The sequence below is a fragment of the Pseudophryne corroboree genome, chromosome 1 (genome assembly GCF_028390025.1).
Source record: "Pseudophryne corroboree isolate aPseCor3 chromosome 1, aPseCor3.hap2, whole genome shotgun sequence".
NCBI lineage: Eukaryota > Metazoa > Chordata > Amphibia > Anura > Myobatrachidae > Pseudophryne > Pseudophryne corroboree.
Window position 1 is genome coordinate 886442131 of NC_086444.1, and position 13691 is coordinate 886455821.

Here is a 13691-nt window from a genome sequence, read left to right on the forward strand (position 1 = left end):
CGAGCAGTTTCCAATATGGCAACTTCAGTGTTCAGAGAATGGATAGCTCAGTCGGTAGAGCATCAGACTTTTACTCTGAGGGTCCAGGGTTCAAGTCCCTGTTCAGGCGAGTGTCTTTTATACAATAGTGTTTTTGTTTGTGAAATGGACAATTTTGCAGAGTTTAAAATTATCCATTCCTGCAGGCAGCCATCTTTTAATTGTTGATGCTGATTATGTTCATTATTCGATGGGAAGGTTAATAGATTGGAAAGATTCTGTAGAATATTAAGAATGGACTTTATCACTCTTCAATAGGCACAAATTGTTGGCATCTAGTAATATAATCATCACAAAGTAGTATCGCTACATGTTAGTTCTAAAGACTTTATTTCATCAGGAACTCAAATCCATCCTTCTTTGATAGGCACACAGTGGTTAAATTAGACAAGTAATAAATCAAACCTCTTTGACAAAAATAATTGAATGTGATTATTGAAGTAAGGTGATACTTAATGAATCTAAGGATTTACATCTTAAACACAGAGGAAACTAAAATATATTTCATCAAGAGACCCTACAAGCCAAGTCTTTCAGTTCATGATTGCAGTAACACATATATTTTTCCACATTTTTTGTAATTGCACAGCAAATTGTCATGTTTTATATATTTCGAGCAGTTTCCAATATGGCAACTTCAGCACTCAGAGCCAGGATAACTCAGACGGTAGAGCATCAGACTTTTAATCTGAGGGTCCAGGGTTCAAGTCCCTGTTCAGGCAAGTGTCTTTTAAACAATGGTGTTTTTGTTTGTGAAATGGACAATTTTGCAGAGTTTAAAATTATCCATTCCTGCAGGCAGCCATCTTTTAATTGTTGATGCTGATTATGTTCATTATTCAATGGGAAGGTGTATAGATTGGAAAGATTCTGTAGAATATTAAGAATGGACTTTATCACTCTTCAATAGGCACACATTATTGGCATCTAGTAATATAATCATCACAAAGTAGTATCGCTACATGTCAGTTCTAAAGACTTTATTTAATCAGGAACTCAAATCCATCCTTCTTTGATAGGCACACAGTGATTAAATTAGACAAGTAATAAATAAAACTTCTTTGACAAAAATAATTGAATGTGATTATTGAAGTAAGGTGATACTTAACGAATCTAAGGATTTACATCTTAAACACAGAGGAAACTAAAATATATTTCATCAAGATACCCTACAAGCCAAGTCTTTAAGTTCATGATTGCAGTAACACATATATTTTTCCACATTTTTTGTAATTGCACAGCAAATTGTCATGTTTTATATATTTCGAGCAGTTTCTAATATGGCAACTTCAGTGCTCAGATCCTGGATAGCTCAGTCGGTAGAGCTTCAGACTTTTAATCTGAGGGTCCAGGGTTCAAGTCCCTGTTCAGGTGAGTGTCTTTTAAACAATGGTGTTTTTGTTTGTGATATGGACAATTTTGCAGAGTATAAAATTATCCATTCCTGCAGGCAGCCATCTTTTAATTGTTGATGCTGATTATGTTCATTAATCAATGGGAAGGTGAATAGATTGGAAAGATTCTGTAGAATATTAAGAATGGACTTTATCACTCTTCAATAGGCACACATTATTGGCATCTAGTAATATAATCATCACAAAGTAGTATCGCTACATGTCAGTTCTAAAGACTTTATTTCATCAGGAACTCAAATCCATCCTTCTTTGATAGGCACACAGTGATTAAATTAGACAAATAATAAATCAAACCTCTTTGACAAAAATAATTGAATGTGATTATTGAAGTAAGGTGATACTTAACGAATCTAAGAATTTACATCTTAAACACAGAGAAAACTAAAATATATTTCATCAAGATACCCTACAAGCCAAGTCTTTCAGTTCATGATTGCAGTAACACATATATTTTTCCACATTTTTGGTAATTGCACATCAAATTGTCATGTTTTATATATTTCGAGCAGTTTCCAATATGGCAACTTCAGTGTTCAGAGAATGGATAGCTCAGTCGGTAGAGCATCAGACTTTTACTCTGAGGGTCCAGGGTTCAAGTCCCTGTTCAGGCGAGTGTCTTTTAAACAATGGTGTTTTTGTTTGTGAAATGGACAATTTTGCAGAGTTTAAAATTATCCATTCCTGCAGGCAGCCATCATTTAATTGTTGATGCTGATTATGTTCATTATTCAATGGGAAGGTTAATAGATTGGAAAGATTCTGTAGAATATTAAGAATGGACTTTATCACTCTTCAATAGGCACACATTATTGGCATCTAGTAATATAATCATCACAAAGTAGTATCGCTACATGTTAGTTCTAAAGACTTTATTTCATCAGGAACTCAAATCCATCCTTCTTTGATAGGCACACAGTGATTAAATTAGACAAGTAATAAATCAAACCTCTTTGACAAAATAATTGAATGTGATTATTGAAGTAAGGTGATACTTAACGAATCTAAGGATTTACATCTTAAACACAGAGGAAACTAAAATATATTTCATCAAGAGACCCTACAAGCCAAGTCTTTCAGTTCATGATTGCAGTAACGCATATATTTTTCCACATTTTTTGTAATTGCACAGCAAATTGTCATGTTTTATATATTTCGAGCAGTTTCTAATATGGCAACTTCAGTGCCCAGAGCCTGGATAGCTCAGTCGGTAGAGCTTCAGACTTTTAATCTGAGGGTCCAGGATTCAAGTCCCTATTCAGATGAGTGTCTTTTAAACAATGGTGTTTTTGTTTGTGAAATGGACAATTTTGCAGAGTTTAAAATTATCCATTCCTGCAGGCAGCCATCTTTTAATTGTTGATGCTGATTATGTTCATTATTCAATGGGAAGGTTAATAGATTGGAAAGATTTATTAGAATATTAAGAATGGACTTTATCACTCTTCAATAGGCACACATTATTGGCATCTAGTAATATAATCATCACAAAGTAGTATCGCTACATGTCAGTTCTAAAGACTTTATTTAATCAGGAACTCAAATCCATCCTTCTTTGATAGGCACACAGTGATTAAATTAGACAAGTAATAAATCAAACTTCTTTGACAAAAATAATTGAATGTGATTATTGAAGTAAGGTGATACTTAACGAATCTAAGGATTTACATCTTAAACACAGAGGAAACTAAAATATATTTCATCAAGATACCCTACAAGCCAAGTCTTTCAGTTCATGATTGCAGTAACACATATATTTTTCCACATTTTTTGTAATTGCACAGCAAATTGTCATGTTTTATATATTTCGAGCAGTTTCTAATATGGCAACTTCAGTGCTCAGAGCCTGGATAGCTCAGTCGGTAGAGCTTCAGACTTTTAATCTGAGGGTCCAGGGTTCAAGTTCCTGTTCAGGCGAGTGTCTTTTAAACAATGGTGTTTTTGTTTGTGAAATGGACAATTTTGCAGAGTATAAAATTATCCATTCCTACAGGTAGCCATCTTTTAATTGTTGATGCTGATTATGTTCATTATTCAATGGGAAGGTGAATAGATTGGAAAGATTCTGTAGAATATTAAGAATGGACTTTATCACTCTTCAATAGGCACTCATTATTGGCATCTAGTAATATAATCATCACAAAGTAGTATCGCTACATGTCAGTTCTAAAGACTTTATTTCATCAGGAACTCAAATCCATCCTTCTTTGATAGGCACACAGTGATTAAATTAGACAAATAATAAATCAAACCTCTTTGACAAAAATAATTGAATGTGATTATTGAAGTAAGGTGATACTTAAAGAATCTAAGAATTTACATCTTAAACACAGAGGAAACTAAAATATATTTCATCAAGATACTCTACAAGCCAAGTCTTTCAGTTCATGATTGCAGTAACACATATATTTTTCCACATTTTTTGTAATTGCACATCAAATTGTCATGTTTTATATATTTCGAGCAGTTTCCAATATGGCAACTTCAGTGTTCAGAGAATGGATAGCTCAGTCGGTAGAGTATCAGACTTTTAATCTGAGGGTCCAGGGTTCAAGTCCCTATTCAGGCGAGTGTCTTTTAAACAATGGTGTTTTTGTTTGTGAAATGGACAATTTTGCAGAGTTTAAAATTATCCATTCCTGCAGGCAGCCATCTTTTAATTGTTGATGCTGATTATGTTCATTATTCAATGGGAAGGTTAATAGATTGGAAAGATTCTGTAGAATATTAAGAATGGACTTTATCACTCTTCAATAGGCACACATTATTGGCATCTAGTAATATAATCATCACAAAGTAGTATCGCTACATGTTAGTTCTAAAGACTTTATTTCATCAGGAACTCAAATCCATCCTTCTTTGATAGGCACACAGTGATTAAATTAGACAAGTAATAAATCAAACCTCTTTGACAAAAATAATTGAATGTGATTATTGAAGTAAGGTGATACTTAACGAATCTAAGGATTTACATCTTAAACACAGAGGAAACTAAAATGTATTTCATCAAGAGACCCTACAAGCCAAGTCTTTTAGTTCATGATAGCAGTAACACATATATTTTTCCACATTTTTTGTAATTGCACAGCAAATTGTCATGTTTTATATATTTCGAGCAGTTTCCAATATGGCAATTTCAGTGCTTAGAGCCTGGATAGCTCAGTCGGTAGAGCATCAGACTTTTAATCTGAGGGTCCAGGGTTCAAGTCCCTGTTCAGGCGAGTGTCTTTTAAACAATGGTGTTTTTGTTTGTGAAATGGACAATTTTGCAGAGTTTAAAATCATCCATTCCTGCAGGCAGCCATCTTTTAATTGTTGATGCTGATTATGTTCATTATTCAATGGGAAGGTGTATAGATTGGAGAGATTCTTTAGAATATTAAGAATGGACTTTATCACTCTTCAATAGGCACACATTATTGGCATCTAGTAATATAGTCATCACAAAGTAGTATCACTACATGTCAGTTCTAAAGACTTTGTTTCATCAGGAACTCAAATCCATCCTTCTTTGATAGGCACACAGTGATTAAATTAGACTAGTAATAAATCAATCCTCTTTGACAGAAATAATTGAATGTGATTATTGAAGTGAGGTGATACTTAAAGCATCTAAGGATTTACAACTTAAACACAGAGGAAACTAAAATATATTTCATCAAGAGACCCTACAAGCCAAGTCTTTCAGTTCATGATTGCAGTAACACATATATTTATCCACATTTTTTGTATTTGCACAGCAAATTGTCATGTTTTATATATTTCAAGCAGTTTCCAATATGGCAACTTCAGCACTCAGAGCCTGGATAGCTCAGTCGGTAGAGCATCAGACTTTTAATCTGAGGGTCCAGGGCTCAAGTCCCTGTTCAGGCGAGTGTTTTTTAAACAATGGTGTTTTTGTTTGTGAAATGGACAATTTTGCAGAGTTTAAAATTATCCATTCCTGCAGGCAGCCATCTATTAATTGTTGATGCTGATTATGTTCATTATTCAATGGGAAGGTGAATAGATTGGAAAGATTTTGTAGAATATTAAGAATGGACTTTATCACTCTTCAATAGGCACACATTATTGGCATCTAGTAATATAATCATCACAAAGTAGTATCACTACATGTCAGTTCTAAAGACTTTGTTTCATCAGGAACTCAAATCCATCCTTCTTTGATAGGCACACAGTGATTAAATTAGACAAATAATAAATCAAACCTCTTTGACAAAAATAATTGAATGTGATTATTGAAGTGAGGTGATACTTAAAGCATCTAAGGAGTTACAACTTAAACACAGAGGAAACTAAAATATATTTCATCAAGAGACCCTACAAGCCAAGTCTTTCAGTTCATGATTGCAGTAAAACATATATTTTTCCACATTTTTTGTAATTGCACAGCAAATTCTCATGTTTTATATATTTCAAGCAGTTTCTAATATGACAACTTCAGTGCTCAGAGCCTGGATAGCTAATTCGGTAGACCTTCAGACTTTTAATCTGAGGGTCCAGGGTTCAAGACCCTGGTCAGGCGAGTGTCTTTTAAACAATGGTGTTTTTGTTTGTGAAATGGACAATTTTGCAGAGTATAAAATTATCCATTCCTGCAGGCAGCCATCTTTTAATTTTTGATGCTGATTATGTTCATTATTCAATGGGAAGGTGAATAGATTGGAAAGATTCTGTAGAATATTAAGAATGGACTTTATCACTCTTCAATAGGCACACATTATTGGCATCTAGTAATATAATCATCACAAAGTAGTATCGCTACATGTCAGTTCTAAAGACTTTATTTAATCAGGAACTCAAATCCATCCTTCTTTGATAGGCACACAGTGATTAAATTAGACAAGTAATAAATCAAACTTCTTTGACAAAAATAATTGAATATGATTATTGAAGTAAGGTGATACTTAACGAATCTAAGGATTTACATCTTAAACACAGAGGAAACTAAAATATATTTCATCAAGAGACCCTACAAGCCAAGTCTTTCAGTTCATGATTGCAGTAACACATATATTTTTCCACATTTTTTGTAATTGCACAGCAAATTGTCATGTTTTATATATTTCAAGCAGTTTCCAATATGGCAACTTTAGTACTCAGAGCCTGGATAGCTCAGTCGGTAGAGCATCAGACTTTTAATCTGAGGCAGAGGCGTAACTAGGGTTTTTGGAGCCCAGGGCAAGATCAATAATGGCGCCCCCCCACAAAAAAAAAAAATACAAAAGGAAAGTATGTGCAGACGCCACCGGTGTCACTGTATATAAAGATGTCAGGGTGTGTATGTATAGATGTAGGTGCAATGTTTGAGGTTGAATTTTTGAAGGCGGAATGAGAGTGTAGATAGCAATTATGCGTGCGCCGAAGACGCGCGCGCTCCAGAAAAGGGGCGTGGTCACTCAAAGGGGGCGTGTCCTTCAGTGTAGTAGTATCTAGTACTGGTGCCCCTTTCACATTATAGCACACGGTATGAGCCGAAATTCACATTACCCCACATGGTATGAGCCGAAATTCCCATTATAGCACACAGTATGAGCCGAAATTCACATTACCCCACATGGTATGAGCCGAAATTCACATTATAGCACACGGTATGAGCCGAAATTCACATTACAGCACACGGTATGAGCCAAAATTCACATTACAGCACACGGTATGAGACGAAATTCACATTACAGCACACGGTATGAGCCGAAATTCACATTACCCCACACGGTATGAGACGAAATAAACGTTATGGTAAGAACTTACCGTTGATAACGTGATTTCTCTTATGTCCACAGGTATCCACAGGATAACATTGGGATATTGTCGAGCGACAGCGAAAATGGCACCAACACGGTCACGAGCTTTCTGGCCTCCCAGGATGCATTGGGGCCTCCACTATATAGTCCCGCCCACTGACTCAGTCAGATCAGTTCTTTCCACAGCGATTATAGGCAGGAACATTAGGTAGAGACCTGTACAGGCGATAAGAACACACATGCACACACTTCCATACAAGAAGGAAGAGGTTTTTAGTGTTTGTCTAGATCCTCAAATCAGATGCGTCCGGGTGGGATCCCTGTGGATACCTGTGGACATAAGAGAAATCACGTTATCAACGGTAAGTTCTTACCATAAAGTTTATTTCTATGGCTGGGTCCACAGGATTATCCAGAGGATAACATTGGGATTCCCAAAGCCATTTTAGTGGTGGGGACGCTCCTGATTGCACAGGAGGACCTTTCGCCCGAAGTCTGCGTCATGAGAGGCAAAAGTATCCAAGGCATAATGTCTGATGAATGTGTTTATGGAAGACCATGTGGCTGCCTTACATATCTGTTCTGCTGATGCACCCTGTTGTGCTGCCCAAGAAGGACCTACCTTACGTGTAGAGTGAGCAGAGACATTAGCCGGAATAGGGAGATCTGCATGAGAATAAGCTTCTGATATTACCATTCAGAGCCATCTCGCCAGCGTCTGTTTACTAGCAGGCCAACCTCTCCTATGGAATCCGTAGAGGATGAAGAGGGAATCTGTTTTCCTGATGGCACTAGTACGATCTATATAGATTTTTAAAGACCGGACCACGTCCAGTGACGCTTCTCCCGCAGATAGTCCCGATACCTGAAAAGCTGGGACTACAATCTCTTCATTCAGGTGAAACTTTGACACCACCTTTGGAAGATAACTAGATCTCGTTCTGAGAACTGCTCTGTCTGGAAACAAACTTAGGAAAGGAGACTTACATGATAATGCTCCTAAATCTGACACTCTTCTGGCTGACGCCATTGCCAGTAAAAAAAGAACTTTAATCGTTAACCACTTAAGATCCGCTCTCTCAAGTGGTTCAAACAAAGGACCCTGAGAAATTTAAGAACTAAATTCAAATCCCAGGGAGCTGCAGGAGGAACAAATGGAGGTTGAATATGTACTACTCCTTGGAAAAACGTACGTACATCCTGTAGGTCAGCAATCTTCTGCTGAAACCATACAGTCAACGCTGAGACTTGCACCCTCAAGGAAGCAACCTTCAACCCCTTATCCAATCCTGCCTGCAGAAAATCCAAAATCCTAGCTACTTTAAAGGCTCTTGGATTGTAATTTTTTCCAGAACACCAATGAATATAGGCTTGCCATATTCTATGATATACACGGGCCGAAGGAGGCTTTCTTGCTCTAAGCATGGTTTGGATTACTTGCTTTGAAAATCCTTTAGCCTCTAAGATAGAGGTTTCAACAGCCACGCCGTCAAAGACAGGCGATCCAGATGACTGTGACAACAAGGACCCTGCATTAACAGATCTGGATGTTGAGAAAGCAGTATCGGTGCTTCCACGGACATTCTCCACAGATTTGTGTACCAATGCCTTCTTGGCCAAGCTGGAGCTATTAGAATGATTGCTCCTTTTGCCTGTTTTATCTTTCTCACTACTCTGGGTAACAGAGATATTGGAGGGAACAGATATGCCAGCTGAAACCTCCATTCTACTGACAGTGCGTCTACCAGGACTGCTCCTGGGTCCCATGTTCTTGATCCGTACCTCGGAACTTAGTTGTTTAGACGAGACGCCATAAGGTCTATCTCCGGTAGACCCCATCTGTTCACCAGTGTCTGAAACACTTCTGGGTGTAGTGCCCATTCGGTTTCCTGAATGGTGTGCCGACTGAGAAAATCCGCTTCCCAATTTAGTACACCCGGGACAAATACTGCTGACAATGCTGGGAGATGGAGTTCTGCCTACTTTAGAATGGGAGTTACTTCCTCCATCAGACTCTTGCTGTGAGTCCCTCCTTGATGATTTAGGTATGCTACTGCCGTCGCATTGTCTGAGCGGATCTGGACTGGTCTTCCTTGTAGATTGTCCTTTGCCTGAACTAGGGCCAAGTAAATGGCTCTTATTTCTAACAGATTTATCGGCAGGCGACTTTCCCTTGCGGTCCATTTTCCCTGGAACCATAGGCTTCCGAGTACCGCCCCCCAACCTTGCAGGCTGGCATCTGTCGTCAGGACTTGCCACTCTTTTATCCAAAAGGGTCTCCCCTTGTTTAAATGGTCTGTCTGTAGCCACCATGCTAGAGACCTTTTTACATTTACTGGAATCTTTATCATCTGCTTCTTTATTGTTTGATGATTTCCGTTCCATTTTGTCAAAATGAGATGCTGCAATGGTCTGGAGTGGAATTGCGCATATTCCACCATGTCGAACGTTGATACCATCAGACCCAACAGTCGCATTGCTGCATGGACTGACATTGTCTGGGCTTTCAACGCTTCCTGAGCCATGACCTGCACCTTGACTATTTTCTTCTCTGGTAAAAGAACTCTCTGTAGGTCTGAATCCAATATGGCTCCCAAATGAACCATCTGCTGTGATGGATTCAGGGACGACTTCTCCCAATTTATGAGCCACCCGTGTCTCTGTAAACAAACTATCGTCTGTTGGAGATGGCTCAACAGTAAATCTTGCGACTGTGCTAAGATTAATAGGTCGTCTAGGTATGGGAATATCCTTATCCCTTGTTTGCGCAGACAAGCTGCCATAACCACCATGATCTTGGTAAACACCCTGGGTGCTGTAGCTAGCCCGAAGGGCAGAGCTTGGAACTGGAAGTGTTCCTTGAGGATGGCAAACCTGAGGTAACAATGATGTGATAGTGCTATAGGCACATGTAGGTAAGCATCCCGCACATCCAGAGATACCATATAGTCTCCCGGTTCCATAGCCAACATTATGGAGCGTAACGTCTCCATGTGGAACTTCGGGATCCATATGTAATTGTTCAACATCTTCAGATTTAGAATTGGTCGATATGACCCATTTGGTTTCTGGATTAGAAACAGATTGGAGTAATACCCCTGTCCCTTTTGTGATGGAGGTACTGGGACAATCACACCTGACTGCAGTAATTTTTGGACTGCTTCTTGCAGGGCATTGGCCTTCGACTCTATACGAGACGGGCTGGTGCAAAAAAATCTTTGAGGAGGCTGCCTCCTGAATGGGAACCCATACCCCTGAGATACTACCTTCTGCACCCAGGCATCTGTTGTTGACTGTTGCCATGTGTGTGCAAATTGCAGGAGTCGGCCCCCAACCCTGGAATCCTCCAGGCGGAGGCCCGTCTCTTCAGGCTGAGGGCTTTTGTTCAGGTTTGGAAGCTAGCTTTTTGCTAGCCCACTGCTTCCTACCCCTGGATTTAAACTGGGGTTGTTTAGGCTCCTCTTTACCTTTCGCTTTGCTTTGCCAGCGAAATGAGCGAAATTTTAAACCCTTGGACTTAGGGTTGTAGGTAGCCGGAAATCTGACCTTCTTCGATTCAGCCTCTGACTCTAGGATATCCGATAAAGGTTTTCCAAATAATATATAACCCACGAAAGGCAATGCTTCCAATTCCTTCTTGGACTCCGCATCTACCTTCCAGGTCCGTAGCCAGACTGCTCTGCGAGCGACTACTGCCAGGGCTGAAGCTTTAGAAGCAACAGTGCCTAAATCAATGGCTGCTTCTTCTAAATACTGGGCAGATTGTCTTAAACGGCAAAGACGATCCTCTTGCTCCCTAGTAGGAGAGGGGATGTCATTCTCTAGTTCCTCTATCCATTCGCCCATTGCCTTTGCTACCCAGGCCGAAGCCATAGCAGGTCTTACCACTGCACCCACAAGAGAAAAAATATTTTTCAATAGGCTCTCTACCCTCCTGTCTGTGACATCATTCAAAGAGGTAGATGACAGTGGCAAAGCAGATTTGTGCACTAGTCGCAGAACATGTGCATCTACTTTTGGAGGAACTTCTCTCTTCGAACAATCTCCAGCAGGAAATGGATAATAAGAATCCCATCTCCTAGGAATCTTATACTTTTTACCAGGCGCTGCCCAAGACTCATCCATCATTTCCGTCAACTCCTCTGACGCTGGAAATTCAGCTTTCACTGACTTTGTTCGTTTGAATACAGGTGCTTTTGCTTTTAACGCTGTCTTGGCTGGTTCTTCCAGAGAAAGCACAGCCTTTACTGCATTAATGAGTTCAGCTACATCATCTGAACTAAAGCTCTGCGACTGATCATCATACAGAGTTGAATCTATTGTTTCCGCATCATCATCCGATGTATCCTCTTGTGTAGTCTGCCATACAGACGTATCTGTCTTAGTCTTACCTACCCCTTGGTTGCTTGTAGAGGCTACTGGAACCAAACCATAGGAAGGGAGCTGCATGTATGGGTTCATAGTGTAACCTAACCCTTGAGGTGGTGCTACTGGAGCTAACCTGTCCGCTATTGAAGACAGAGTCTTTGCGAACATATTCCATGGTGGCTCTACTGGAGGTTGATTACTAACTCCTGTTTTTTACTTCGCTGAAAAGCGAAACAGTTTGCACACAAACCCTCATAAGTGACCAATTGAATCATATCAATTACCCCTGACTTACAAGATAAGCATGTTAGGGCTGTAGGAGTGCTTGACAAATTCTCCTCATCACTTTTGCCGCTCACAGACATTTTTTCTGATATTGACTACACAATTTTGTGACTGAACCACACCCTATAATCAGTATATAGAGGTGAAATCAATCTGACCACAGTGCACCTGATTTGAGGGTCAGAACAGGACTGACATTACACAGAAAAGTCAGCACACATACTAGCAGTCAGTCACATGTTAAAGCATTAGACATTGTCATATGAGAATACAACCTCCATAATAACTTATACATAAGTAGGAAAATTGTACTTCTGTTTAACTGGTTCTTTTTCAACATAACATGCAGAAAACACAGTAATATACAGGTCTCATATGCAATAGGTACTAAAATGCACACTAAGAAGTAGAAGGAATTTTTAGTACTGTATACCCTGCCTCCAGGGAGCAGGATACAGGGAGACTCACCACACTTCCATATCCAAGCAAAGACGCTCGAAAGACGCTGAGTGGATTCAGACGCTACTGGTGTACACTGCCGCTCTTGGTAACTGATAACGGACACGGACGCTCACCAACGGACACGGACGCTGAGCGACTCCACGTGCATGCAGACACTAAAGGCCTGCGACTCGGTCTGGGCGGGTTTATATCCAGTGTACACAACCGCAGCGTCTAAGCTGCGACCGAGTACTCTCGTGGTTGCGTCTGAGCCGGAAGTGAGGTCATTCAGTTCATGAAACGAGAGACCCGCGGGAACTGGCCATGAACTCGGAGGAGGGACGGCCAGGAGAGCGTCTGAAACCCCCTGTTGACTTAAACTCCCAGGATCGCGGCCTCACCTAGTCCTGGCGCCTATGATCCCCGGAGCGTAGCGCTGTCACACTCGAGATGTTCGGCGCATCAACACGCTGTTTGTAGTCTCCACCAAATCAGCGTAGCTGTGTCCTGACCCCTCTAGTAAGAGGAAGTCCATATACTCACTGTCTCCCCATGCTCCGGCCACAGCCTGGTAACGTCTGCTGGACCTGCTAGAACATCCGACACAGACGCCCGTCGAGACAGCACTGTACCGCGAAGGTAAGCGTTGTTGCGACCCGGTGGGGAGTTGTTGGAGCGACTCTTTCTAATACACGTTTAAGACGCTGTTAAGAGTAGTCGCTCAAACCAAAACAGTAAGTCTATAAAAATAAAGTAATGAAAACTTGAGGCTGCTTTCACAGCAGCCCTGTGACCATGCGGCTTCCTGCCGCACCAAGCAAAAAACTGATCTGACTGAGTCAGTGGGCGGGACTATATAGTGGAGGCCCCAATGCATCCTGGGAGGCCAGAAAGCTTGTGACCGTGTTGGTGCCATTTTCGCTGTCGCTCGACAATATCCCAATGTTATCCTGTGGATAATCCTGTGGACCCAGCCAGAGAAATTTACATTATAGCACACGGTATGAGCCGAAATTCACATTACAGCACACGGTATGAGCCGTAATTCACATTATAGCACATGGTATGGGCCAAAATTCACGTTACAGCACATGGTATGAGCCAAAATTCCCATTATAGAGTGAGGGGATCCTACCACCTTAATTAACTAATCCTGCGGGGCACTGTGGTGAGGGGAGCCTACCCCCTTAATAGACTAATTGCAGAGTTTAGCAGCAGAAGGGCTGCAGCGGTTTCTCACCCCAAGCTGCGGCGCTTCTGCCACCTCTGACACTCCACATCTTCGGCGCCACCCGGGATGCAGAGCACCGCACCGCGGATGCACCCTTTTCAGTGTGGTCTGCTGCGCTCCGAAGGGGTTCTTCTCTCCTGCTGCAGGATCCCGATGTGCGCCGTCCTCCCC

General features: G+C 40.6%; 4 non-coding genes across 4 annotated transcripts; all 4 read left to right on the forward strand.

Moving 5' to 3' along the window:
* Nucleotides 1-1340: 1340 nt before the first annotated feature.
* Nucleotides 1341-1415, forward strand: TRNAK-UUU (transfer RNA lysine (anticodon UUU)). Its single transcript has one exon. It is a non-coding gene; the product is annotated as a tRNA-Lys (tRNA).
* A 1880-nt stretch (nt 1416-3295) lies between these two features.
* TRNAK-UUU (transfer RNA lysine (anticodon UUU)) lies at nt 3296-3368 on the forward strand. Its single transcript has one exon. It is a non-coding gene; the product is annotated as a tRNA-Lys (tRNA).
* Nucleotides 3369-4599: 1231 nt separating this feature from the next.
* Nucleotides 4600-4672, forward strand: TRNAK-UUU (transfer RNA lysine (anticodon UUU)). Its single transcript has one exon. It is a non-coding gene; the product is annotated as a tRNA-Lys (tRNA).
* Nucleotides 4673-5251: 579 nt separating this feature from the next.
* TRNAK-UUU (transfer RNA lysine (anticodon UUU)) lies at nt 5252-5324 on the forward strand. The gene has a single exon. It is a non-coding gene; the product is annotated as a tRNA-Lys (tRNA).
* The last annotated feature ends 8367 nt before the right edge of the window (nt 5325-13691 follow it).